This window comes from Myotis lucifugus, unplaced genomic scaffold, assembly GCF_000147115.1.
Source record: "Myotis lucifugus unplaced genomic scaffold, Myoluc2.0 scaffold_165, whole genome shotgun sequence".
Classification (NCBI taxonomy): domain Eukaryota; kingdom Metazoa; phylum Chordata; class Mammalia; order Chiroptera; family Vespertilionidae; genus Myotis; species Myotis lucifugus.
This window is the reverse complement of record NW_005871213.1, coordinates 2167846-2194186: the sequence shown is the minus strand read 5'-3', so window position 1 is coordinate 2194186 and position 26341 is coordinate 2167846. Positions and strand designations below refer to the sequence as shown.

At 51.9% G+C, this 26341-nt stretch overlaps 1 protein-coding gene across 3 annotated transcripts in view; it reads left to right on the top strand.

Annotated features, from left to right (window-relative positions):
- FAM49A (family with sequence similarity 49 member A) overlaps positions 1 to 26341 on the top strand; it is an 82345-nt gene that overhangs the window by 22552 nt on the left and 33452 nt on the right. The window contains exon 2 of one of the 3 annotated variants that reach the window (XM_006096011.3): positions 19012 to 19160. The exons of 1 other annotated variant lie outside the window; for it this stretch is intronic. The gene's annotated coding sequence lies outside the window, so the exon portion shown is untranslated. Of the gene's footprint in view, positions 1 to 19008; positions 19161 to 26341 lie in introns of all 3 variants that reach the window. One more of the 3 variants, XM_006096010.3, reaches the window with a different exon arrangement.

Genomic DNA, 26341 nt, shown 5'->3' with positions numbered 1-26341 from the left:
TCATTCACTGAACAAATAATTTTAAAACTATGTCTGAGCGGCCACTGAGGGTATGACAGGGGGCAGGACTGACATGGCCTGGTCCTGTGGGCGAATGTAGATAGAACTAAGGATATTATATTTGTAATATTTAGGGGAAGAGTGTGAAAATATGTGATGCAAATGACATTGTAGAGGAACATTTATACACAGTTATTTACCAGCTTGGGTGTGTTTCATTTCCATTGTGACTGCACATCTTTCTTACAGAAAAGTATAGTTGTCCGTGGAAGTCCCTTGGAACTTTCCGTGGCTGGTCTGGGCACATTGGAAACTGCTCAGTGCTGCCTCTTCAGTTTGGTGGAATCCAGGCAGGCTTTATGGACGCTGCTGCATCTTACGATGTTGGGGAAGGTTTTACCTCCAGGTCCTTGCTTCTTGTGTTCCTCCTGCCTACACATGCCTTGCTGTTGCCTTTCTCTGTGGCTAAAAGCTGTTTGTTTCTTAAACTACAGTTCAGAGATCAAAGTCATTCATTCAAGCATTTGGCAAATATTTATTGAATGCCTGTGTTTGTGCCAGGCATAGTTCTCTAGGCACTGGGGAAAGAAATCAGATAGTAAATAAATAAATAAGACTGCGAATAACTCAGGTAAGTATAGCAAAGTGATATTTATTGCCTTTTAGTATATTAGACAATCAAAAGAGGAATGGGGAAAAAATGGAGCAGAGAAAAGGGGGTATACTTGGATGTGTGCTGATACATTTTAAAGATAAAGCCAGAAGAATTCCCTGAAGGATTGGATGTGGGACGTGAAATAAAGAGGAGGCTAAGATGATTCAACGTTTTGTCCTAAGAAACTGGAAGGATGGAATTGCCATTAGCTTAGATGAGAAACACTGGGGATGAAGCAGGGTTGGGAGGGGAGATGAGTTCAGTCAGAGGCCACAGTAAGCTTGCCTTAGGCATCCAAGTGTCGATTTTGAGTGAGCTGTTGGTGATTGCCAGCACTGGAGAGGTCAAAGCTGGGAATCCGAATTTGAGATTAGCATGATGTGGCTGATACTGAAAGCCACGCGACTGGGTGAGATCATCCAGGAGCGAGTCTTGCTGGAGAAGGGAGAGATGGAGACCTGAGTCCTAGGGAAGGCCAGTGACAAATGTTTGGGGGGGGGGGCGGTGGGGGGGGAGGGGAAGAAGGAACCAGTTGAGGAGACTGAGAAGGAGCAGACTAGGAGGGAAAAGTATTGACTGCCATCTCCCAGAAGTCAGGTAAGTAAGATTTCTTAGAAGGGATGATGACTCGATTGTGTCATAATTGCTGATGGTCTTGTAAAGGTGAAGACTGGGAATTGTCTGTTGGATCTGGCATCATGGAGGTCCTTTGTGTCACCCACCTGGGACCCCAGCTCACCCAGCTTGCCTCCTCTGCATCCCGTGTGCTCCTTTAGTAATGCTCTTCTACACGCAGTGATGTGATCTGTGTGGGTAGCTGTGCCTCCCACAGAATAGCTGCATGTCCGCAATCCTGGAGCCATGCCCATGAACGTTGCATAAGAGAGGCCCCTGCCTGTAATCAGGACCTACCAAGCATGAATATGCTGAGGTCAACTGGGCACTCCTCTGCCTTCAGATACCTTGCAATGGAAGGAGAAAAACAAGGTGTATAGAATCCATTATAAAAAAAAGAAATCGGCCCAACCGCCATGGCTCAGTGGTTGAGCATCAACCTATGAACCAGGAGATCATGGTTGGATTCCTGGTCTGGACACTTGCCTGCAAGTGGGCTCAATCCCCAGTTGGGGGCCTGCAGGAGGCAGCCAATCAAGGATTCTCTCTCATCGTTGATATTTCTATCTCTCTCCCTCTCTCTTCCTCTATGAAATCAATAAAGATGTATTTAAAAACATTTTTTTTTTAAATCAATTGAGATGTAGTAAAATGGTGAGAGTTCAAAGGATAGGGAAATTTTCCTTGGGAGTCAAGGTTGAGTCCATGGCTGAAGTGATCTTTGAATTTGCTATTAAAGGATGAATAGGATTTGAAATGAAGGAGATGGAGTGGAGAGAAGACTCTTAGAAAAAGAAGAGCAAGACCACTCAGGTGGGCCCGCTGGAAAGGAGGCACTGAGCTGGAGGGAAGGCTGTGGGAGGAGAAAGAAGAATGAGGCTAGAATTTTGGCGGGGCCTGTGCGGAGAGCCTCCAGGGCTGGGCTTTATCTCTTAGCCAACGGGGAAATCATGGCCTTTGAGCCACACAGTGGGGCAGAGGTGGCTGTGCTCCTTCAGGAAGAGTCATCTGGCTGCCTGTGCATGACCATCCTGGACAGAGATGATAGGCCTAAGTCAGGGCAGCGGCCACGGGAGGAAATAGGAGGGACGGAGAGACACCGCAGAAGCCGAATCCGCAGGACACAGCACTCCAGAGGGCAGGTTGCGGGGAGTGTAGCTTCAGCCCTGAGCCCCCTCCCCCCCAAAAAAAAAACCAAGTGCAGTGACTCAGGTGGCCCCTTGTCACCTCCACCCCCATCCTCTTCCAAAGTGCCAGGGTTCAGGCTTTACCTGGCTCATTAATGAACTGAAGCTGGCTGACTGTTAGAGCTCTGTGACTCACAGGGTTGCTGCATTTAAGAAACTAAGGACCCCTGAGCATTTCAGGGCTGCCCACCGCACTGCACCCACTTTAGAGAGGTGAGCATGTGAGTGCTGGCAAGGGCCCGTCCAAGCCACCTCCAACCCCCATCTCGGATCCTCTGTTGCATCTGAGCTGATCAGCTGCATGCAGCATTTTCAGGAATTGCTTTGCAAGAGCGGTTCTCAAAGCCCAGAGAGGCAATTCATGGTGCCACCCCGACCAGCAATGCCATCGGAAATGCCAAGTGGCTCAGACGGTGCCCAGGCAGCCTGCCTTCTCCTTTCCCCCAGCAAACCCAGCCCCAGGAGCGTGGCCGCGGTGCCAGAGCATGGAAACCTCCCAGCTGCTCTGTGATTCTCTCCACGTCGGCTGGGTGGGCTGAGACAGGGCAGGTCATGGCACCCAGGGGGGTCAGCCCCGATTTCAGGGAGATTGGAACCCCAGGCTGTGGGGGAAGGGCCTGGCCGGCAGCCAGTCCCAGCATCCAGATTCATGTGGCCGTGGCGTGGCGTTGGGGGAACAGGCTTTGTGGCAAGGCTGGCTTCCTCCTGAATTTGCCCATAAAAGGATAAAAGTGCTGCTCTCTGGTCGGCATTGGGTAGGGTTGCTGATGATCAATTTTTTTAAAGAGTGGATATTTTTTCACCTCTGTGCAAGGAGTGTGCGTGCGTGAGTGTGTGCGCTCCCGCTTTCACACAGTTTGCAGCCTGTATGTGCTACCAGATGGATTCAGCCTCATCTTTTATCTAGTGTTACAGGAGACAAAACTGGAGCTGGGTGATATGCTGCCTCTTCAATTGAAGAGAGAGAAAAAGAAATAAAATAAAGGCTCTTTAAGGGAAGGCCTTATGGTAGAAAAGAATGGTCCAAAATATTGTCTGGCTTTACTCAAAAGGCAAATTCAGAAGATCCATTTAAAAGCGATTTTCTCCCTCCCCCTTCCTGTCGTCTCCAAAATATATGATCTCTGTGTCAAAGTAGGCCAAGCTGTAAGGCGGCCATGAATTATATATCAAGAGACATCATTACCCAGGAGTCTTGGACAAATGCCCCATGGTTTAAATTTTACAGACCCCCCCTCCCCCGCCCGCTGCTAGAGGCAGCAACTTCTGTCCTTGCCTTCTTCCTGAGGTGGAGAGGGAGCGTTTTTACAAAACGTAGGAGGAGGCTTGATGTTAATAAAGGCAATTGTGCAATGGCTGGAAAGGGACCCTCTGAAGGGAGCTTTTCTCCCCCACACGGGCCTGCACCCCAGGTGCTTGGGCGGGGCGGGCAGACTGCCTGGGGAGCTTTGTCCTCTCTGCTTCCAGAGGAGGCAGACAGCCACAGAGCCGGGCTGATGGAGGGGGAAATCCATCAACCCGGTGTTCCTGTGCCCACCGCCGGGGCACGGACAGTGTCATTTCACCCGATAGCAGGTGCGCTTTAGCCACCTCTGCCTTGGCTGGGATTCAGGAAGGGCTTTGTGGAATGATTCTTCCATCTGACACTGGAAATATTAACTGGGTACCTGAAAGGTGCACTTTGGGGGTTGCTTTTTTGCCACTTTACAGCTGTTGCCTGGATCTGAAAATTAGCCCAGAACCTGGGCTCCCAGGACAAGCGGTCCCAGGCTCAGCACTGGGCGGGGCCCTCCTGACAGGACACCTACAGTAGCAGAGAGGGTCTCAGCTTCCTGCGCCCTAATCCCCCCCCACCCCCCCACCCCTGTTTTTATTCTTCCGGTTAGAGGTGTTTCAACTGTCCTCTGCTTTACAGGCTTGAGGGAAGTCCTGCGTAATTCTCCACATAGCTTCTCTTTGTTTTTTAATCTCTAATAATCCTTTTATTCCCCTTCTCACTGTATTCTTATCATGCTTTGGGGATGTAGAGGGGACATGGCGTTTTCCCCATTTTAGAGATAAAATAATTAAGGCCAGAGCAGAGAAGTAACTTGACTGAGGTCCTACCTCCAGAGTGAGATGTGTATGAATATGATACAACACACCACTCGGTCACGGTCAAATAGGAAAAGGTAAAACCCTGTGATGGAGCTCCCATTAGGAGTATCCAGTCCTTCATGAGGCTTGGCCGGCCCAGAGCTTTGGCTCAGCCCCGCCTCCCAGGTTGGTCCAGGCTTCTCTCCACGCCCCGCCCCTCATTTTCTCACATCCAGCCATACCCAACTCCACGTAGTTCCCAGTCCAGAGCGTCCTCACTCCGGTGGTTCATTGCCTGTGGCCCCTGCATGCGCCCCCTGCCCACTTGCAGCCTCAGGGCCCTGTTTGCCTCCCACGTTCTGTGTGGACTCGAGTCACAGCGAGGCAGTGAGTGACTTTTCCATGAAGCCTTTATCCACTGTTCCCACCAACCGGTGAGGGTAGGTGCCCATCACTGGTGATTCCACATCAGCCTGCGTTTCCATGACAGCGGCCACCCTGTGCAGGCGGTCCTGGCCTCGCGATGGCTCGAATGAACAGTTTTCCACATTACAATAGTGCAGAAGCAACATGCCTATTAAATTCCATGAGATATTCAGCATTTTATTGTAAAACGAGCTTTGTGTAGGCTAGTGTAAGGGTCCCAAACGCATGGAAGGCAGGCGAGGCTGAGCTATGATGCTTGGGAGATTAGGTATATGAAATCTATTTTTGACTTACGGTGGTTTCAAGGTACGGTGGGTTTATCAGGATGTGACCCCATTGTAAGTCGAGGAGCATCTGTATTTTCATTGTTGTCTTATGTAGTTACTTTTTCTGCGAGCTCATGAGCCACCAGCAAACATGAGTGAGGAGCCACACTTGGTTCTCAGAATCTTCATCTGAGAAGTAAAAGAAACACAGGCGGCTACTGATGGACTGTGGGGTGGGCCTCGGTGGGACCTTCCTCCTCCATGCTGTCCCCCTGGATTCACCCAGCAAGGACCCCACCCACCAGGTACAGCTTGGTGACTGTCCTACCTGCCTCTCAGGTGTGTGGCTGCATTCAGACTCCACGGTGAAGCTGCAGTCGCTGCCCATTCATTACCTCCATGGACCCAGCCCCTGGGCCCTGGGCCCAGTGGACACATATTTAAGAAGGAGGTGGATCTCCCAAGTCTGTGGTGTCTGACCTGGCACTGAGTCAGCACGTCACTGGGGGACTCGCAGGTCATTAGGGTTGAAGGAACACAAGAGTCAAGAGTCAGACAGACCTACCTGAGAATCCCAGTTCAGCCATTGACGGGCTGTGTGATCTCAGGAAATCCACCTGAACACTCTGAGCCTTTGTGTCCGGATCAGTAAAATGAGAGAGAGGGTATGTAAAGCTATTTGCTAATAATGAGAGATTATTTTGAAAAGCATTTGGCACATAAAGAATATTTAGAAATGTTGGCCATTAATAGTATGAAAAAAGTCAAGCTTGCAATCTAATAAATCAGGAAATTAATAAAATAACAAAATAATTTTGCCACGACTAAGCGAGTTATCATATTGTTGCTTTGGGCTGTATAACTTTAAATTTTAAAAAAAAAGCATTTGTTTAAGGCACAAGCATCAGAACCAAATAAATTCATTAGCTGATTAGCTTTGGGGGCATTTCTTTACTTTTCTTTGCATTTACTTCCCTCTCTGTTACGGGCACGATAAGATCTCCGTTTCAGGGTCATGGTTACAAGAGTGAGAAAGAGGTGAAGGATGGAAGGGGCGAAGCTCAGCCGCGGACAGAGCAGGTTCTGATGAAGTCTTTGCTTTGAAATGTTTCTCTGGAGCTGTCTTGCTTCCTCCCTCGGGCCCAGGTCCTGCCTGGATTGTAACCAGCCAGTTCCTGGGCTCCAGATGAACTTTGGAATTGAGTGTTTAGAGACCTGAGCAAGAATGTTCTCAGGGTGTGTGTGCAACATTTGCATTTGACTGGGAGTCGGTGAGGAACTCAGAGCAGCTCTGGGGGCATCGCGCCTCCTCCCCTGAGCCCCAGCCCCTCATCAGAGAGTGAAGGGGTGGGACACAGGGTTGCTGGGTGGCTTCCAGCTCTGGCATCTGTGCCTCTGATTTAGAGTTGAGTGAGCTGTCATTCATAGACCAGGAAGGGCAAACCAGCTCATTACTCTGCCCCGGTGCCTGGGAAGCCACAGGGTCCTGCACGTCCAGAATGAGCTCTGAGCCCTCGGGCTTTTAATTAAAAGGCTTTGTGAGTCAGATGGTTCAGGGGGAGATTCAGATCTGCAGGGAGACTCCAGGGAGGTCCTCTGTCATGTCCTCCACTCCTTGAGAAATCTGCCACTCCCAGCAGGAGGATGGAGGGAGGATGGGGCGTTGGGATCCCAGCAGGGGACTTTGGGGAGAGGCTGTGGTTAAGCTTCCCTCACAGCCCCGCTGACTCCAGGCCCCCAGGGCTAGTCTGTGTGTTCCATGTGGCGGCTTTTCCCCTGTGTCTGAGCTGTGTCAGCCTAGTCCGATTCTGATACCTTCCCCGTGGTGGCCACAATGCCCAGGGTGTTTCTTACCCAGTGCTGTTTCCGCTCTGGGTGGTTTGTGCTAAGTGTATTTTCAGCCCCAAGTGGTACAAGGGATAAAAGGATTTTCTACCAAAAAAAAAAAAAAAGTGGTTTCTAAATGTGTCAGAAGCAGGGCTGCCTGTTGTGTGTTTTTCACAACTGCCTCCCCAGAGGAGGGTTTGAAAGCCTCACCTTTCAAGATGTTTCAACTCATATTAGAAAGTGACTTAAATAAAATCGCTCCTCTGACCACCGCCACTGTGCTCACCGGGCTGGTGATTATTTGCCTAAGCGGAGTCTCCAGGGCGGGAACATCACACCACTTTTCCCATGTTCCTCGCAGAGGAGGTGAGATTGCACTTGTCAGATTCTTCTACTTGTTGTCATCTGGGGCCTGGGGGAATGTGCACCCCATGGAGTGTGGGCCTGCTAGACAGAGCATAGTATGGTTTCCACTGAACCCGTTTGCTTTTCCCCAAACCATAACTGAGCACCTACTGTGTGTCCGCACCATGTAGGACAAGAGCTGACTTACTCTTGCTTCGTCACCTGTAGGAATCCCCACAATGGTCTGCCACTGGCCTCTAGGGTTCCTGACAACTGACCAGTTCCCTTCCGATTTCTCCTGGACGCTGATACGTTCAGGGAGCTTGAAGCGGCCACTATGTTGAATATCTTTACATCAGGTTTCCCAATCTTAGCACCACAGACATCTCGGGCAAATTCCATCTTCATTGTAAGGACCGTCTCACACATTGTAGGATGGTCTCAGTATCCCTGGGTGCCAGCGGCACCAACAATTCAGTTGTGGCAATCCAACGTGTCTGCAGACATTGGCAAATATGCCCTCACAACTTTACATGGACCCAAATGCCCTTCTCTCTTCTCTCAGTTCATATAGTTATGTGTAAAGAAAGCCAGGATTTTTGCTCCCTTTTTATAAGATAATTGAGGACCAGAAAGAGAAGAAACTTGCCCATCAAACAGCTCCAACTGAGGCAGAGCTGTAGCTACAATTTAAATTTCCTGTCTTCCCAACCCAGTGTCCTTCTCCTGGACCCATTTAGTGGTGGGCTGATACATGTTACAGAACCGATTCCCTGGGAAAAACAAAAACAAAACACACCTGATGAGGAATGTTTGCCAATTTCATGGTGTAAATCAGGGGTTCTCAAACTACGGCCCGCGGGCCACATGCAAATACAAATACTGTATTTGTTCCCGTTTTGTTTTTTTACTTCAAAATAAGATATGTGCAGTGTGCATAGGAATTTGTTCATAGTTTTTTTTTAAACTATAGTCCGGCCCTCCAACGGTCTGAGAGACAGTGAACTGGCCCCCTGTTTAAAAAGTTTGAGGACCCCTGGTGTAATACTCCCACCATGGCTGGTTTCTACTTATCAGACCTCACAGAAGCTGAAGTTGGGGAGGAGGGATGTGTAATTGGCTCTGGTAAGCTGGTGTCACCTGGATCCAGGAGGACTTGGCTCAGATATTCATCTTGCTTCCTCTGGACCTTGTCCTTCCATCAGTCCTCCTTCTCTCATAATCACACACATTTATTAGTGTGGAGTGTGTTGGGGGTGCTTTAGCCTGGTAAGGGTTTTTGATCATTTGTTTGAATAAGGATAGAGCTGTTAGAATGAAATGTTCCCTCTCCCTTTTTTGTTGAATAAACATTTATTTCTATAATCTTTCTATTTAAGGGGATGCAGGAGCAGGAGGACAGAGCAGAATCCCTAGGGAGCTCATCAGTAAGGTCTCCTGGACAGGAACCGTGGGCTGTTGCTCAGCACCAGATATGTTGAGTGTGTGGTGCTTGGAGGTACAAGAGAGGGCCAGGGGGCTGTTGGATATACTCTGCTAGATAGAGTGCAGGAGAAGGGTCTTGGCTGGAGTTTCAGTCCAGATATAAGCCTCAGTGTCCACCCTTGTGAAAGGACAAATAATAATCTTCTCACTGTCGATGAAAAGAGCAAATGCACTCGTATGTCTGAGCTTCCGATGCCTGCTCTTGCATTTGCTTGTTTGGTGGATTGGCTGGTTGTCATCAGATTGAAAACTCATCAAGCCTAAGGACCTAGCTGGTCTTGTGGTTTTGACCTTGGCCATGGTTCCGAGCCATATGCTTCTAGCCATCTCTCCATGGCCCAGCATCAGACCTGGGAGAGCCGGGACTGTGGGAAGAACCCTTCTCTGGTTATCAGGAGACCTGGTTTCTCCTCCCACTGTTGGTGCTACCTCATTACATAACCTCGGGGGGTAGTTTGGTGTGACTGGATGTGGGTAGCCCCAGAGGAGAGGTGGGGGCGTGCTGTGGCGTTTGGATTTGATCCCGGAAGTGGTGGGAAGTGCCTGAAGGGTTTTGAGCAGCAGCAAAGACTCAATGCATCAGAGTTGTGCTTTAGGAAGTAGTTTCTGCAGAGCACTGGGCCGGAGTGCAGGCCGGATGAAACCAGGTAGGAGGCTGGTACAACAGTCCAGTCCAAAAGTGATGAGGTGCCCCACGGCTGCTGAATGCTGAGCAGCGCAGATAGAAAGTGCTGTGAGGGTTCGGAGAAGGAGAGGTCAGTGTGAAGTGGGGTGTCAGCATATCAGAGAAGGCTTCACGGAGAAGGTGAGGCTGCTGCTGGCCTTGAAGGATGATAGAAGGAATGGAGGTGTGTGGAGCTATAAGTCTGTGTGCATACCAAGGCAAGAAAACAGGAAGCTGCAGTAAGCCATATGGGGCTTAAGTTGAGAGCTTATATGAAGGATGGTTCTCAATTCCTATGACCTGAACGCTAAACCCGGGAATATGGATTTTGTTAGACAGCGGTGGTTCTCACAGGGAAAGTACATTTTCAGTAGTTGATTTCTGTGGGGAGCTTATCCCCAGCATTTTCCTGTCCAGAGCTCCCCCCTTTCTTGGGACCAGGTGAGAGTGTGTGATGTACCCCTACAGCCCTGAGCTGGGGAAGGCAGAATCGCTTTGAGTCTTGAGGCTGAATGGGCCGGGATGCTCATGTGCCTGGTGATTCGCCGGGCAGCAGGGACCCTGGACCGGGAGCAGCTGTGCTATTATCTCAATGCGGTCTCCAGGGTGTGCTGCCTGGGCCAGGGGACCGTCCTCAGCGGAGGAGATACAGATAAGCCGGCTGCCAGCTGTCGCAGGTACCTTCTCAATCATTCCTCCTCGCGTCATCCCCGAACCGCTCCCCTTACTAAGAGTAATGGAAATTTCCCGTTTTCTCCCACGCCTGCCTGGTAAACGTGTATCTGGATCCGTTCACGGAAGGGAAGGATGGCCAGCCTCGTAGCATTTGAGTAAAATGAGATCGGTGCTTCCTGGGAGGTAAAGCAGATACCATTGCCTCTGAGGCTCACAGGAGAAAACAGGCTCAGAGGAGAAAAGCGACTCACAAAAGATTGCACAGCCAAGAATCCGTGGGGTGGGAACTAGGAACCAGCTACCCGTGGACTTGAGCGTGTTCCTGTTAGATCAGAACGGGGGCGTTCTGCAGGACAGGTTCCTTTAAGTGGGGTTTTGTAGCAAATCGCTTTCTCAAAGGGCAGTGTCTCTCGTAGGTGAAGCTCTTACAGTACACTTTGTTGAAAGGCTGTTCCAGACACTGAGGGTCCCAGGAAACCTGGGACTTCATTGGCAGGGAGTGACTTGCCCAGTGTCTTAGAGAGACAGAAAGTCAAAGCAGGCCCTGGCCAGTGGCTCGGTTGGTTAGGGCTTCATCCCAATACAAGGTTGTGGGTTTGATCTCCGGTCAGAACACATGCAAGAATCAACCAATGAATGCAGAAATAAATGGAACAACAAAGCGCGCTCCCCCCTCCCCTCCAAAATCAATCAATCAATAAAAATTAAAGACAAGAATGTTTAATGTCAAAGCTGAAACAGGAGCCCAGATTGCCTGCTTTTCAAGCCCCAGTGTTTTGCCATCCCCCAGCCTTAGGGGGCAAGTGGGTCTTCTTAGAAGAACACCCAGTGTAAGCCACCCAGAGGTGGCCCCTGTCGGTGGCTCTGTGGGCCAGGGGCTGCGGGAGCTCGCAGGTGGTGTGTGGCACTTGGTGGTGTTGCCGTGGGAGACCCTCCTGGTTGGGTACATGGGTGCTGCCAGCCTTTGCAGATCCCTAGAGCACACCAGCGTCTGCGGGAACTTGGCAACAAATGGCTGCAGCCAGACTGGCCCTCAGATGGTGCCCAGTGCAGTCCGGCTAGGCCCCATTTCTTAGTTTCCTATTCCTGGGCAGCACTGGCCTTGAACTTCCACAACCATCGTTTACCCTGACAGTCCAGGTCAGCGCTGTCTATCTGTGCTGCTTGGCATGTTTTTAGGGGCCGTTGTATTTGCTGAAGTTCAAATAGGTACCAAGTACTGAACTGGCCACTTTTAACGTTGGGGTAACCCTGAGGACCCTGACATGGAGCTATTGCTCCCATTATAGAGACGGGCAGCCAGGGCTCAAAGAAGCATTGGTCTTGAGGCCCCGGGCTCTTTCCACAGCCCATCCTCCCACTAATACTGACACGACCACTTGATACACTAGCTACCTGTGGGCATCCCAGTCAACCTAGGGCACAGCCTCTCACCAGCCTCTTTCTCGGCTGTATCCCTGCACCTCCTCCACCCTCCCCAGCACACTGATCTGCTCACTGCCTTCCAGGAAGCCGAATTTTACAGATCCCACCCTCCACACGTCATGTGTGCGGGGCTCTGGATAAGTAAGACATTGCCCTCCTCTCAGGAAACTTTCCATCCATCGGCAGAGATGAAACATGACAAGAGCTACAGTACTTTAGTGGAGAAAGCTCACTGGGTCTTCAGAGTAGCCCACCGCGGCCTGCTGGGCCATGTCCTTCATTGTAAGGTCAGCATTGGGCAGACTTTGCATCTGACGATCAGAGGGAAGAGGGATTACAGGTCACACCGCCCAGCCAAGGCCACACTGGGGGCAGACCCGGGTCTCCTCACCTCCCTCTGGAGCCTTCCTGCTCCCTCAAGGCATCGTCCTGGCTTGTGGTCCAGCAGGGCCTCTGCAGCCTGAACTGTGTTCACTTCTGTCTTTAACATTTTTTAAAATTTATTTTTCAATTACAGTTAACATACAATATGATATTCGCTTCAGGTGTACAACATAGCAGTTAGACATTCGTATGCATTACAAAGCGATCCCCCTGATGAGTCTTATACCCGTCCGACACCTTCCGTAGTTATTGCGACATTATTGCCTGTTCCCTGAGCTGTCCTTCCAGCCCCACGGCTGCTTTTACAACCGGCAATTTGTACGTCTTCCTCTCTGTCTGACTGCCGCCTGCCTGGAGGAGACGAGGCTGCCGACGCCTCAGACTCCAGCCTGTCAAGTCGTTACAGCGACACCCCTAAAGTTGCCGCCCTGGGAGGAGGGGAGCGAGCATGAAAGGCCCCAGGCTGACTGCGATGTCATCGTACTGGTGTTTGGGGTTGTCAGAGGGAGGAAGATACTCATCTCATTTGATTTCTCACGTGTCCCTGCTCCCCAGCCCAGAGGAGGACATGATGATACCAACACCGAAATCCTGTCGGAGACAGAAGCCCCTGGCCTGGCCCATCTGTTCAGATGGAAGACTGGCTGGGGTTTCCCGAATCCCTCAGCCAGTTTGACCCGTGTCCCTGGCCATGCACATGGGGGCGCTCACCTTCTTGGCTGTGTAGGTGGGACAGGGGTCAGAACCGACGTTAAACCACAGCTCTGGGAAATGGAGCCAGTGTGAGCTTCGGAGCTCTGGTCCTGCCACTGGCCACTGCCCTCCCGCCCCGGGTCAGACGTCCCATCTGGCGTGATGGACGGACCCTTCATGGCTGTGGAGCGCAGAGGTTGGAGTGAGCGCCGTGAGGTTGAACTTGGGTTCAGTTGCGTGCTTCACGACCAACTCTTATAAACGTGTGCTGTTAACCGTGGGCTGGTCCCCGGCCTCGCTGAGTCACCCTCCAGCTGCTAATCTGTAAGATGTGGCTGGTGGGCGTGCCCTCATTTTCAGCAGGACCCATGTGAGGGCCGAGGGTGACAGTCACGTGATGTGACGGGCAGCACAGTGCCTGGGCAGAGGCAGTGCCCAGTGAGGAAGAGTGGCATTCTTCGGTGCCACCACCATCACCCGCTCCTTGACCCCTGACAGTCTCGGATCCCCGAGCCCAGGCCGCTCTGGTTGGCCCCCATCAGGTCTCTAGGCCGCTCCCAGGACAGGGTTCCCACCGTGGGTTCCCAGCACGCTGACAGGGAAGACCCTGAGTGGGTTCCCAGCACGCTGACATGGAAGACCCTGAGTGGGTTCCCAGCACGCTGACATGGAAGACCCTGAGTGGGTTCCCAGCACGCTGACATGGAAGACCCTGAGTGGGTTCCCAGCACACTGACAGGGAAGACCCTGACTGGGTTCCCAGCACGCTGGCATGGTGGGGAGACCTGTGCCCCAGTCCTGGCTTCTCCACCTGCGTGCTGAGTGGCATTAAACAAGTCCCTTCCCTTCTGTAGGATGGAGGTGTCTCCTAAGTAATATTAGAAATGATAATAGTCGTTGTCATGATACTAATAGAGGTAGTGGGTTGCATGGCGCCCCACCCCCAAAGGCGAGTCCATGCCCTAACCACCACTGCCTGCGGACGTGACCTAATTTGGAAAAGGGGTCTTACCTACTTACCAAGTATGACCACTTGTAGAAGCTCCTACACAGAACAGATAAGGAGCCTGGCTTAACTGCCTGAGTGGCTGCAGGAGAAGGGCCCAGAACCGCCGCGCCCCCCGGGCACCCCCGGGCCCTCAGGCCCTGAGCCTCGGCAGAGCTGTCAGGAACCTGTGGGCTAGACGTCCTGTCATGCTCTGTGATTCAATAAATGCCAGGGTCTCTTCCGACAATGGACGGACGGAGGCCTACGCTTTTTTGTTGGCATTTACTTTACCTGAACTGATGGGAGAGTGTGAGTCAAGACGGATCCCTGGTTTCAAAAGAAGGCAGATTCTTTCTCTCCTGGGGCAGATTCCTAAGAAGGCAGATTCTTCTTCTCCTGGGGCAGATTCCTAAGAAGGCAGATTCTTCTTCTCCTGGGGCAGATTCCTAAGAAGGCAGATTCTTTCTCTCCTGGAGCAGATTCCTAAGAAGGCAGATTCTGAGGGAACAGCAAGATGAAAGCCGGCTCTAAGTGCCGCCTCCGTCCTCCCCGGGCCAGTGGGGTGGAAGGGGAGATGCCCGTCCAGAGGGCCCCACTCCGCACCCTCCGGCAGGGTCAGTGCCTACTGGCCGTGGAGAAAGGCCAGGCCTGTCCCAGCAACACGCTGCCCCTTGAGGCAACAGGGTCTGTGTCCTGTCGGTGGCCTGCAGTCTCCAGCTGCCTTAGGGAGGAGAGCCACCGAGCCCGCACGTCGGGCGAGTGGCTGGTTATCAGAACAGCTGTGCATTCGAGTTCTGGGAGCCCACAGTCCTTTTGAAATATATTATTGCCCAGCTGGTGTGACCCAGTGGTTGAGCATTGACCTATGAACCAGGAGGTCCTAGTTTGATTCCCGGTCAGGGCACATGCCCAGGTTGCAGGCTCGATCCCCATTGTGGGACGTGCAGGAGGCAGCCGATGGATGATTCTCTCTTGTTATTGATGTTTCTATCTCTCTCTCCCTCTCCCTTCCTCTCTGAAATTAATAAAAATTATATTAAAAAAATAAGTGAAGCTGGTCACACCCTTGCTTCTCCCATCGTAGCACGATGCGTCATAACCTGTGGCATTGGCCTGTTTTATATGCAAAGCCTACAGGCCCAGCAGATGGAGAAGACCTTTGGTGAGCTAAGGGGCGGGAACGGCTGCAGAGGAATGTGTGTGTGGATTGGAAAGCCCGGGATTGCTGGGACAGTTCTCTCCCGACAAGCGTAATTGGCCCTCGGGGCTGTGGGTGCCCACATCAGGGTGCCCACATGTCCTGGGTGCCTGCGACCGTCCCGGCTCATGCCTGTTGTCCCAGTTGCCATCATGGTTTGCTTCCCACTCCCACAAGCACTCAGTTTAGATGGTGAATCCCATGGTCGCCCTCATTGTATGCGACCGAATACCTGCCCACGTGCAGATGCCACGGGGATGACGCACTCAGGCAGAAACCTGCACCCGTGTTGCCGACGGCGCAGAAGCCGGCTGTGGGTCGGCACGGGTGCACGGTCACGAGTAAGGCATGTAACCATGTCACAGCACAGGCGGTGCACAGGCAGTGACATCATGGGATAAAATGTCACACAGACCACAGACCGTGCAGCAGCTCCTGTCTCACACCAGCTGGCTTTCAGACCGAGGAAATTACTTCGTGTAGCTCAGCTACAAATGAGGAGTAATGACACGGCCGTCACAGAGTGGGAGTAATTACTAAGGACCTGCGGAAAGCCTGGCCTGTTTCCTGACACATAATAGGCTGCCACAGATGGCATCATCATCATCATCATTATTATTATTCCGTGACTTATTATTTGGGCTTTAATCTCCCCGCCTCTGAAGTGGTGAGAGGTGAGTTCTGTGCTGTCCTGTTCCCAGGTCTTCATGAGGCTGAAACCAGAGCCTGGTGTCCCTGCGAGTGTGTGCGAACGGGGAGTGTGTGTGATCTGGGAGTGCGACCTGGGAGTGTGTGCAACCTGGGAGTGTGTGCGACCTGGGAGTGTGTACAATCTGTGAGTGTGTGCGATCTGTGAAAGTGTGTGCAACCTGTGAGTGGTGTGCAACCTGTGAGTGTGTGCGACCTGGGAGTGTGTGTGACCTGTGAGTGTGTGCAACCTGGGAGTGTGTGCGACCTGGGAGTGTGTGCGACCTGGGAGTGTGTACAATCTGTGAGTGTGTGCGACCTGGGAGCATGTGCGACCTGTGAGAGTGTGCGACCTGTGAGAGTGTGCGACCTGTGAAAGTGTGTGCAACCTGTGAGTGGTGTGCGACCTGTGAGAGTGTGCAACCTGAGAGTGTGTGTGACCTGGGAGTGTGTGCAGTGTTTGAGGACTTTCGACAACATCATGGTCACCCGCCTGTCCCGTAGGTCTGTGAGAGTGTGCGACCTGTGAGAGTGTGCGACCTGTGAAAGTGTGTGCAACCTGTGAGTGGTGTGCGACCTGTGAGAGTGTGCAACCTGAGAGTGTGTGTGACCTGGGAGTGTGTGCAGTGTTTGAGGACTTTCGACAACATCATGGTCACCCGCCTGTCCCGTAGGTCTGTTCCCCTCTGACATGGGGATGGATTCCCAAGGCACCAGCCCTTCTACTCACCCTGAGGACTATCATCTTGGCCTCCCTGTCCCCTCCCCAGCCTAGCCAACTCCCTCCTTCCCACCACCAAGCCATGCTGTGTACACACCAGGGCCAGATGTCACTGACTGGTGCTGGCTGACTCCCGGGGGGTGGGGGAGGGGGGAGAGGAGGACAGGGGTGTTGAAGGGTAGGGGCAGGTGGGAAGGAATTGGGGGCGCTGCCACCCAAGGGGGGCTGGGGACAAACTCCTTGTCCTGTGGGCCCAGCACCTCTCCACATTCCCACCTGGAGCCTTGCTTCCTTCCTCTGCCTTTTATTCCTGATTTCTTCCCACTGTCGGCCCTCCCGTGTGCCTCACCCTTTCCTTGTTGCTGTCACTGCTTGCAGAGGGAGTGCTGCATGGTGGCCTCCGGGGCGGTGGCCCCCGTCCTCCTGGTGCCATCGGCAGGCTCTAAGTCTCCACTCATCAGTATCAGTGTTGCAGCATGATTAGCGATCATCGGGCTTGCCTATTTGCGTGATTAGTGATCATCGGGCTTGCCTATTTGCGTGATTAGCGATCATCGGGCTTGTCTATTTGCGTGGCTGTTCTGCTTACCAGGTGGTTGCCATCCTTACGATGCCCACTGGGAGTGGGGGACTTCTCTAAGAGTCTGTAAGCAAGTGAAGTGGCAACATGGACAGGAGGAGACTGGAGGCGCGTAGAGGCAGGTCCGGGGGAGACTTGCCTTCCCCTGGCCTGGCCTGCTTAGCTTTGTGGTAGAAGAAAGCAGGGCTCTGGCTGGGCCCTGTCAGGTGAACCCAGGCCCAATCGTATACACTGAAAGCAGGTTACACGTTAGAGAGCAATCGAGAAGGAGAGCTGGGGGTGGGGTGACACCCCTGAGGCCCCCTCACCTCAGCCGCTCCTCTCTCGTTTCCCGGTCCTTGTGGGCGCACCTGGGCTCTCGGCCACAGCCCAGAGGTGAGGGACTCGGCCTTCCCGGGATTCCTCTTTGGGAATTGGTTCTATTCTTTGTCGGCACCAAGTGCTTGTGGGAGACAGTGCCTGTGCCAGGGCGCCGTCTTCTCGGGCCGGGCCCTGGGCTGGAGATGTCATGGGTACCAACCCCAGTCTCTCCCCGCTGCCACCATGACCCGTTTTCCCCAAACACAGAGCCAGCCCCAGGGACACCGGCTCAGAATCACTTTCTCATCAGGCCAAGGACTTTTCAGAGTTGCTGTGTTTTCTCTATCATTTCCTCCCCCCACACTTCCTGTTTTTTTCTTCCTCTTTCTCCACCCCCACCCCATCTCTCAGCCCTGTCCCTGGTTGCCTGAGAACAGGAACAAGCGTGGCGCGTTGACAATCGTGATTTCCTGACCTACAGGCCCTCTGTCTGCTGCTCAGAGCTGGAGCCAGAGGGCCCAGCCTCTCCGGGCACGTGAACCCCGGCGGGGAGCAGGCAGGAAGCCGGGGCCCCAGAGCACGGTCTGAAAGAGAACCTCCTAAAACTAATTCTTCATGTTCTTGCAGCAATTTACAGCTTCCAAATTATATCCTCCTGCTTTTGAACTAAAACACTGCAGAACTCCCAGTGTTTTGGCCGAGTAAATACAGTCAAGTGTCGATGGGCACAGCCTAGGTCTGGGCGGGAGACAGGAGTTGATTAATGATTCTGCACCATGTTCTCCTCATGATTCTGCGGGTCTTTCCAGCTCTCTGAAGTTAGGTTCCCTGACCCTTTGGGAAAATGAAGTCGACGGTATTCATGAGGACAGATTAGGGAAATACATCTGTGAGATTCACATGGTGCGCCTGGCCGATGCTATTTGCTTAACAAATGCAAGCTCCCTTTTTTGGTTTTGGTTTTCTGCACAGGGAAATGGCTCTTCAGAAGTACAGTAGCCAGAAAAATTACCTAATCAGTGATGCCCATGGGGGAGAGTCCGTGGCTGTTGCTGTCTTCCTGAAACAGGGAGAGTGAGAGTGAGAGCGAGAGCGAGAGCGAGAGCGAGAGCGAGAGAGAGAGAGAGAGAGAGAGAAGCAGATAATGAATGACAAAGAGATAGATAGAAACAGAGAGGGGGGGGCAGACAGAGCAAGAGAGAGGGGAGAGCAGAGAGAGACCCACTGAGAGACTTACAGGCTGGGTGCTCACATGCCCATCCCTGGATAACAAAGCCTGCCCGTCACTGGGCCCCTGGGGCACGCTGTTCCATCACAATATTTTTCTAAGGGAAACAGGGAGAGCCACCCCGACCACATGCCTGACGTGGACTGTTTTACTAATTTAGCTCCCAGGGTAAAGCTGCAAAAACAACACCAACAGCAATCTGGAAAACGTGCCACCTCCCTTTTTGAAAATCTGGTGTGTTTTTTTTAAAAAAAGGGGGCTTTGCATTCAGGGTCAATGACCAGTTGTTTGAGGAGTCAGCCAGACCATGTGGCTGCTTTTTAAAAAATTCCAAAGGCCAGAGAGTCCAAGACACGTTCTCCTCTGGGTTCCTTGTCCAAGTCGCCGAACCTCGAGCGAGGCTTCTCTGAGCCTCAGTCTTCTCAACCACCAAACGAAAGCATGAAACAGGGTTACCGCGGATGGATTTCTCTCAGCCTGGGAATCTGAGATTCGGGGACTCTCTCCTTAAAAAAAAAAAAGTATTGTTATTGGAGGAGAACAGGAAATGGCCTCTCAGTAACATGACTTGCATTCCTTTTAGCAGATTATCACTCACTTAAGGACAGAGAAACCACCAGACTCAAGGGGGCCGTAGCCCTGACCGGGGACCAGACTTGTCTTGGCCGAGGGCTGCTCTGCTGGTCCGTCCCATCAGCCTGGATTGGTGAACCTGACTCCCAAGAGCCTCTCCAGGTAAGAAACAGCTGACGGGCGGCAGCAGGCTGCGCAGTGACGCCCAGCACTTTCTGGGTGGGGATGTGTGATCTGCACCCCTAGAGAGTACATATGGGAAAGTGTTATGGAGGGTCGTGTTTTTCATCTAGATAGCGTGAGTTTCCTTGAAAACTGAAGCCAGAGCATTTCATAAAGCTGAGCACAGTATAGAAGGTGAGCCCCGGTGATTTCCAAGGTATTTTCCAATCCCGCGGTCCCAGCGTCCTTTATCGCACAGTGCTCCGCTGGGAGTCTCACTCGCTGGGGAACGAGGTGTACCGGGTACTCCCTTTCTTCTTCCCGTGGTTCCTCTTCCCCGTGGGGCTCCCTGAGAGCGCGCCTAACTCAGAAGAAGGAGGCGAGTTTCGGAATGAGGCGGACCTGACTTGGAATTTCAGTTCTGCTATTTATGAGCTGACTGGTTTTGCCCGCATCGTTTTAAATCCCCAACGTTCTGTTTCCCCATCTGTGGGATGGGACAGTGCAGTCTCATCTGTAGACTTACGGTGACAATCGGAGGACATAATGTGCTAGCTTTGTTTCTTTCTTATATGAGACCTCAAAAAAGGTTAGCTTCTCTCCCCGTCCAGCTTTACTTTGAACTGTTAAAATATCGCTTTTCTCCTCCATTGGGTTCCATGTGGGCCTTGGGCCCTGGTTTTCGTTTTCAAAGAGCCTCGAGGTATCTAGAAGAAGAAGGAGAACTTTAGGAGAGAGGACAGCACAGGGACACCAGCAACCAGTGCATCCAGGGGCGGGCCTTGTGCGCACACACCGGAAGTCCCAAGCAGTTACAGAAGAGAGAGGCTGTTACCAGGCTTTTGATTTCAGAGCTTGTCCTCCATAGCAGCCCTCCCTCGCCTCGGCTCTGGCCGGAGTGCCCTTGCAGCCCAGCCATGGGGATGGCGTGCTCTGTTATACCCAACATCGGGCCCGCTCCTCTCCCACCCTCTTGGCCCATCCTTTGTCACTCAAGGTCTTAGGAGAAAACCAACTCCCTCCCCGCAGCCCCTTTCCTGTTAGACCAGCAGGGTCTCAATACCCGGAGGAAGAGCCTGACAGCTGGCATCAGTTAATCTGGGGGCGGGCCTCCTGGCCTGGCGCTCAGCAGGAGTTCCCTTCAAGAATGTGTTCCTCCAGGGCCATGACATGGGCTTTCTCCCGTGTCTGTTAGCTCTGTGGGGCATTCATTCATGCAGCCATCCATGCATCCCACAAACGTTTATGGAGCACAGGCTACTCGGCAGGTATCCTTGGTGTTCGGGGCACAGCATGGAACAAAGCCAAATTGCTGTCTCATGGAGCTTGCATTCCAGTCAGATCAAGGGATCGCCAACAGGGAAACAGGCACATACATTATATCAGGCAGTATTAGGTGCTACGTAAAAAAATAAGTCTGTTCACGCCCGAGAGCTGGGAAGTTGGGAGAGCGGGCATTCCTCTTCTCTAAGGCACCAGGGAAGCCTCCCCGGTCTGGCGTTATCTGAGGGGGACCTGAGCAAAGTGAGAGAGGGGGGCCTCTCCAAGGCCCCATCCCTAAAGCATTCTCATAGAAATAAGGGTGGAAGTTCTTTTCTCGCAGAGTTTTAGTTACTGAGACTCTGGAGATGAATGAGACTTGGTGCCACGCAAGGGGCCCGTGGACAGAGCTGCTTGGGGAAGTGCCGCTGGTAAATGGGGTTGAAGTGAGCAGCTGTCCTGATTTGGTCGTTGTGAAACAGATTTGCTAGAGTGGGAATTTTCCATTGGAACCTCCCCCTGGTCACTGCTACCAATTCTCTTGGAATTCGTTCACCTAGACCATTGCCAAGTCTTGGCTTCAGGGGAGAGGGCGGATCAGTTCATTCAGCAAACATTCAAGTGCCTCTTGCATGCCAGCGCCAGTGCTAGACACCAGGGGTCGGTGGTGATTAGATTCAGCCCGACCTTGAGTTGTTTGTGGTTTTATTGGGAGACCTACGAGTGACTAGACAACACACACTTGCCAGCATCGTGTACGAGTGGGTGTGCGGGAGCCCAGAGGAGGGGTCTCTGACCCACTGAGGTGCGGAACCCGGGAAGCTGCCCAGAGACACGCTACCTCCACTCAGTCCTAGACTTGAGGGCTCATCAGGCAGCTGAACAGCAGGGAGGGTGGGACCTTTAGGGTGGGGCATGTGGGCAGAGGGGAGGCATACCCAAGGCTGCCCCTGGGAGGCCCTGTGCGCAGCGCCATTCACTGTAGCTGTAGAATGTGAGGTGACTCTGAGAGACTGGGGGACTCGTGTGGAGTGAGAAGCTGGAACCTTTACTGTCAGGCCAAGAGGATGAGTATGTCCTGAGGACAGCTCGGCGCTGTGAACCGTTCTTCAAGCAAAGATTGATGGGCGGCTAAGGTTGGAGTTTTATGAAGCAAAGGGTCTAATTTTCTTTGACCCCCAGTTCCTTCAAGGGCTTATGTCACACCCATTCCTCCTAATGTTATAAGACCACGGTTTCCTCGGCTGTCAAGTAGGTGAATACAGACGGGCTGAATGGGATGTCCGTGGGGAGGACATGGATCTCGGGCACTTCCAGCACTGAGTGCCCCCAGGAATGTTCACTGCGGACAATGCTTCACGGGCAGTCTTGGTACTAAATTGCTGAGAGATGGTTGGAACACGAGCCTCGTTTCTGATGGGAGAGAGTGGCTGACAAAAGGCCATGCTGTTCTAGTAGAAACCATGGAGTGTAGGTCTCGATGTGTTTTCTCCCGGTCAGAAAACGGATGGGTAATAGCCATCTCTTAACCCTCTCTCTGCTGAATACTGAAGTAAGAGTGTTCTCTTCAGAAATGAGTGGACTCATTAGGTAGAGAGTACCCGAGTGCCTGCCTCAGGCCCGACACTGTGTGAGGCCTTGGAACATCAAGACACAAACGTGGGCAGCCCCTCGAGGAGTGCATTAGCTCGTCGGGGCAGGAAGGAGCTGAAGTCACAGGAGCAGACGGTGAGCAAGGGTCTGGGCCTGAACAAAGTGATGTGGATGCAGCAAAGGAGCATGCGCTCTGCCCAGGGAAGTCAGGAACGGCTTCCAAGAGGGGCTGATGAGCTGGGCATTGAAGGATGATTAGGAGTTGGGATCTGGAAGAGAGATGCTCGCAGTACAAACAAGGGCCAACACTCACTTCTCTGTGATGCTGGTGGGGAGGAAAGAGCCAGAGTGACTGTGGTGCACAGATAATGCCTCCACTCTGCCTTTGAAAAACCCATTAGTAGCCACCCCCTCATGTTCCCGCCTTGTTCCCAACAGGGACTAAAAATAGTTAAATTAACTCATTTGAGTTGATCTCTGACCCCTTGGAGGTGTGAATGAGCAGAAAAGGATAAAGGGGACCAAGAAAAAAGTGGCGAGAAAAGGAGGAGAAATCCATCATCCTGAAAGAGAGGAACTGCCTGATGGTGGTGTTTCGGTTTTGGTGCAGAAGGTTAGCTGTGCGTTAAGACTTGTTGGTGTGAAATGCCTGCGGGCACCACGTGCAGATCCCTCCACTTGGCCCTGCGCTGGTGTTGGGGGAGGCAGAGGGCCCAGGACACGGACATGGAGGCCCCCATGTCAGGACAGGGCTGCTCTGGGTGAGTGAGTGAGCACAGGCCCCTCTGTGTGCTGCCTGGGAGCCTGGCCTGGCCTCAGCCTCTTGAAGGCCCACAAAGACTTGCTTGTTCTCCCCTGACATCAGCCTGGCCCTCAGGATCTCTCTGTCCTTCTGGGGCAAGATCTCACAGAGAGATAATAGAGTGAAAGGGAAGGGGGATCAAGTGAAGGCTGGCTCTGCGTCACCATGCCAACCAGAGTGGAGGCTAGAGACATGGTGCTTGCCCACCTGCCAGGCCACACCCGCCAGGCCACACCTCCCAGGTCACATCCACCAGGCCCCACCCACCAGGCCACACCCAGGACAGCCCCAGGCTGCTGAGCTGCTGGTCCTACCAAAATAGAAGCTACTGGCATTGGTCCCGAGAGACGCTAGCTGTCTGGTCAATCATGGACAATACATTAGAGGATGACATTAGTCCTAGCTGCATACAGTGGGTTGATTGTTTAAGTAAGCAAGTATTGCATTTAAACACCTGGGTTTTCTATTTTAGCAAAGACTTATAGAGAGAGTTTGGCCTCAGAAATTTCACAAAAGCTCACTGTTTAGAGGGCTGTGTGAGAGGGTCTGGTCTAGCTTCTGTCTGATCCCTTTTTCGGGTGCCTAAACCGAGGCCAGGAGAGTGGGAGGCGGAGCTGGAAGTGGAAAGAGGGAAGACTTTATAGCCACATAACCCCAGGCTCCAGGGCGGGAACATGTACGGAAGGCACTCAGCACAGACCTGGCCCACAGCGGGGGCTCGGCCCGCGCTCCTCCTGGTTGCTTTATGAACTTCCATTTGTGCTGTTCAATGAATGAGCTCCATCCTGAAGCAAAAAGCCAGGACAAGGGAACTCCTGGTTTTCTTCATCCTAAACCGACCAGTCCTAAAACAACCTTCTAGTTATAGACAGGATGGAAAGGGAATTTGACATTGAAACTTCAATGCTTAGTCTCAGAACTTCCGGACAAGGGCAGACTAGTCCTTGAAAAGTGAGCCGGCGTCTCCACTGTCCCTCCAGCGTGTTCCCCACACTCCACTGGGCACCCAGCGACCCGAGATGGTTCTTTTCGCCGGGTTCTCAGATGGTATGAGTGGAGGAGGGGCCCCGGGCCTGGAGTTGGAATAACGATTGGCCCTCTTCCCGTGGAACGAAGAAGTAGCCTAAACAATATTTGATCTGCCTGTGAGGGCTGCGGACCCGACAGCCAGTGAAGGGCAGAGCTTCCAAAGTTAGTCATCTGTGGCCACAGACACCAGCCTGGGAACCCGGGCCGCAGGGTCAAGTTGAAATCAGGACAACACATGGTTTAGTCATCAAGAGCAGGGCTGGGCTTCAACATCAATTGGGAGATAAACTTGGTGAGTTTGTTTGTTTGGTTCCATTGTGGTCGGGGTTGATGAATCCAAACAGGGAAGTCCCGCCGTGACTTCGCTGCCTTCTCTGTGTATCGAGAGTTTCCTGTGGGAGCACCTCCGTGCAAGGCACGTCCCTCTGCCCCCCTGTCGGTGTGTCAGCCCTAGGCTGGGGGGACAGATCGCTAATGGAGGCTTCCCCACTGTCTTAATTTACACGTCCAGAGTAATTTCCAGTTTCACAATATAACTGTAAGTGAAAGTTTCTCCAAAGTGAGTGGTAAGAACTTGTTTTGATAAGTTTGGAGTCAGATTTTAGCCTTAAAAAAGAATCCTTACTCTTTGCAACTGGAGTCAAGAAGATTCAGCCACAAGACAGATGTTTCCCTCGGTGGAAAACATGATTTAAGAAATTAGCAGAAGGGGCTGGGGGTAGGGGGTGGGGGGAGGTGGACAATTCCTAAGCCAAATGGTTGAATCTATTAATCTTTCATTCCCAAATGTCACGGCTCCTTTACTTATGACCAATCCTTTTGAAATGATCTTGAACAGGAACTGAGTTGGTGATGCATTGGGTGCTACAGCTGTGGGTATGAACAATTCTTACAACTAAGAGAAGTAACATTTAGAAAATATTCAGGATGCTGAAATTGATCCTCTGCTTTCACAAACTTCTGTTTTTATACTAAGTACCCACCCACACAGGGGCCTGCAGTGTTTAATATGAGATGGTATCTCCCCCTAGTGGAGAAACTACTTAACTGCAAGCTCTTGAATTTGCCCAAAGAAAAGCTGTTTTAAATATATCATTTTAGTAACTCTTAAAACTAAACTACTTATCTACTTTTCAGAGTTATTGTGAGAATTAATTGAGATCGTTTGTGAGAAGCACTTAAAATTTAAGGATTATCTGGTAATGAGGATTTTTTGAAGCAGGGGCCTGAGGGAAGTAATCTTTTTATTCATTCCTTTCTTTTTCCCTTCCTTCTCGCATTTCTTCTCTCTCTCTCTCTCTCTCTCTCTCTCTCTCTCTCTCTCTCTCTCTTTCTCTCTCTCCTTTTCTTGGCCACCCATCCTCCTTCCTTCTTTCTCTCTTTCTAATTAAGCAGCTGGAATTCCGACAAGAGGTTCTTGAACATAGGCTTTGGCCTGGATGCCTTCACTTCACTCATTTTTTTTCCTATTTACTCAGAAACACATTCCCTGAGTGGCCTGTTTTGGATTCAAGCATAAGCAAGTCCTAGTTCTCAGCCTGGAGTGCTCCCCTCCCAGCAGGAGTGGCAGGAATGTGGAAAGGCGCACGCTGTGAGAGGACTGGGGGTTATGGCGAGAGAGGCAGGAGGCAGGGGCTTCGCCCAGGACTGGGACAGGCATCCAGGCCCCAGGATGGTGGGGGATGGAAGCTTGCCAGGCAGAGAACTACCCTGAAGCAGGTTCAAATGCCACATAGGAAACTGGTCCCTCCCGGAGATATATTGGGGGGGGGGAAACATTCAGGCAGAAGAACTAGCAAATGCAAAGATCCCGTGGCAGAAACGTATGTGATAAGTTCAAGAAAGAAAAAGCGAGGAGGCCAGAAGCAGTGACTAGTACAATGCAGGAGGGAGAGGTGTTGGGGATGAACCACCTTGGGATGGCATCACCTTGGCCTTGCTGGTTATGATAAGGACCTTGTATTTCACGCCGAGTGTAACAGGAGGTCAGTGAAGGGAGCGAAGCCGGTGTGGCATGATCACCGTAGCTGCCACACAGCAGCTGGCTGAGCGGTTGGGCGTGGTTAGAGCTCTGAGATCTGTTTAGAAGGCAAGTGGGAACTCAGGACAGGAGATGGTGATGGCCGGTAGCTTGACCTAGGGCAGTGATGATGGCTGTGAAATGACTGAATTTAAGACACAGCCTAAAAAGTAGAGCTGATGGACATGTTAGCTTGGACATGGTATATGAGAAAAACAAAGGAGGTGAGAATAATACCAATATTTTTGGACCAAGCATGTGGAAACATGGAATGGGCATAATTGCCATTGACTCAGCTGGGAAAGACTTGGGAAGGGACAGATTTCAGGGGGGAGAAACCAAAACTTTAATTTTGAATGTGTTCAGTTTGAAATGTCTATTAGAAGTAAAATAGTCAATTGGATATGGATATGTCAGTCAGGTGACAATTATGAACTTGGAAGTCACCAACATACATACTAGGATGGTATTTAAGGC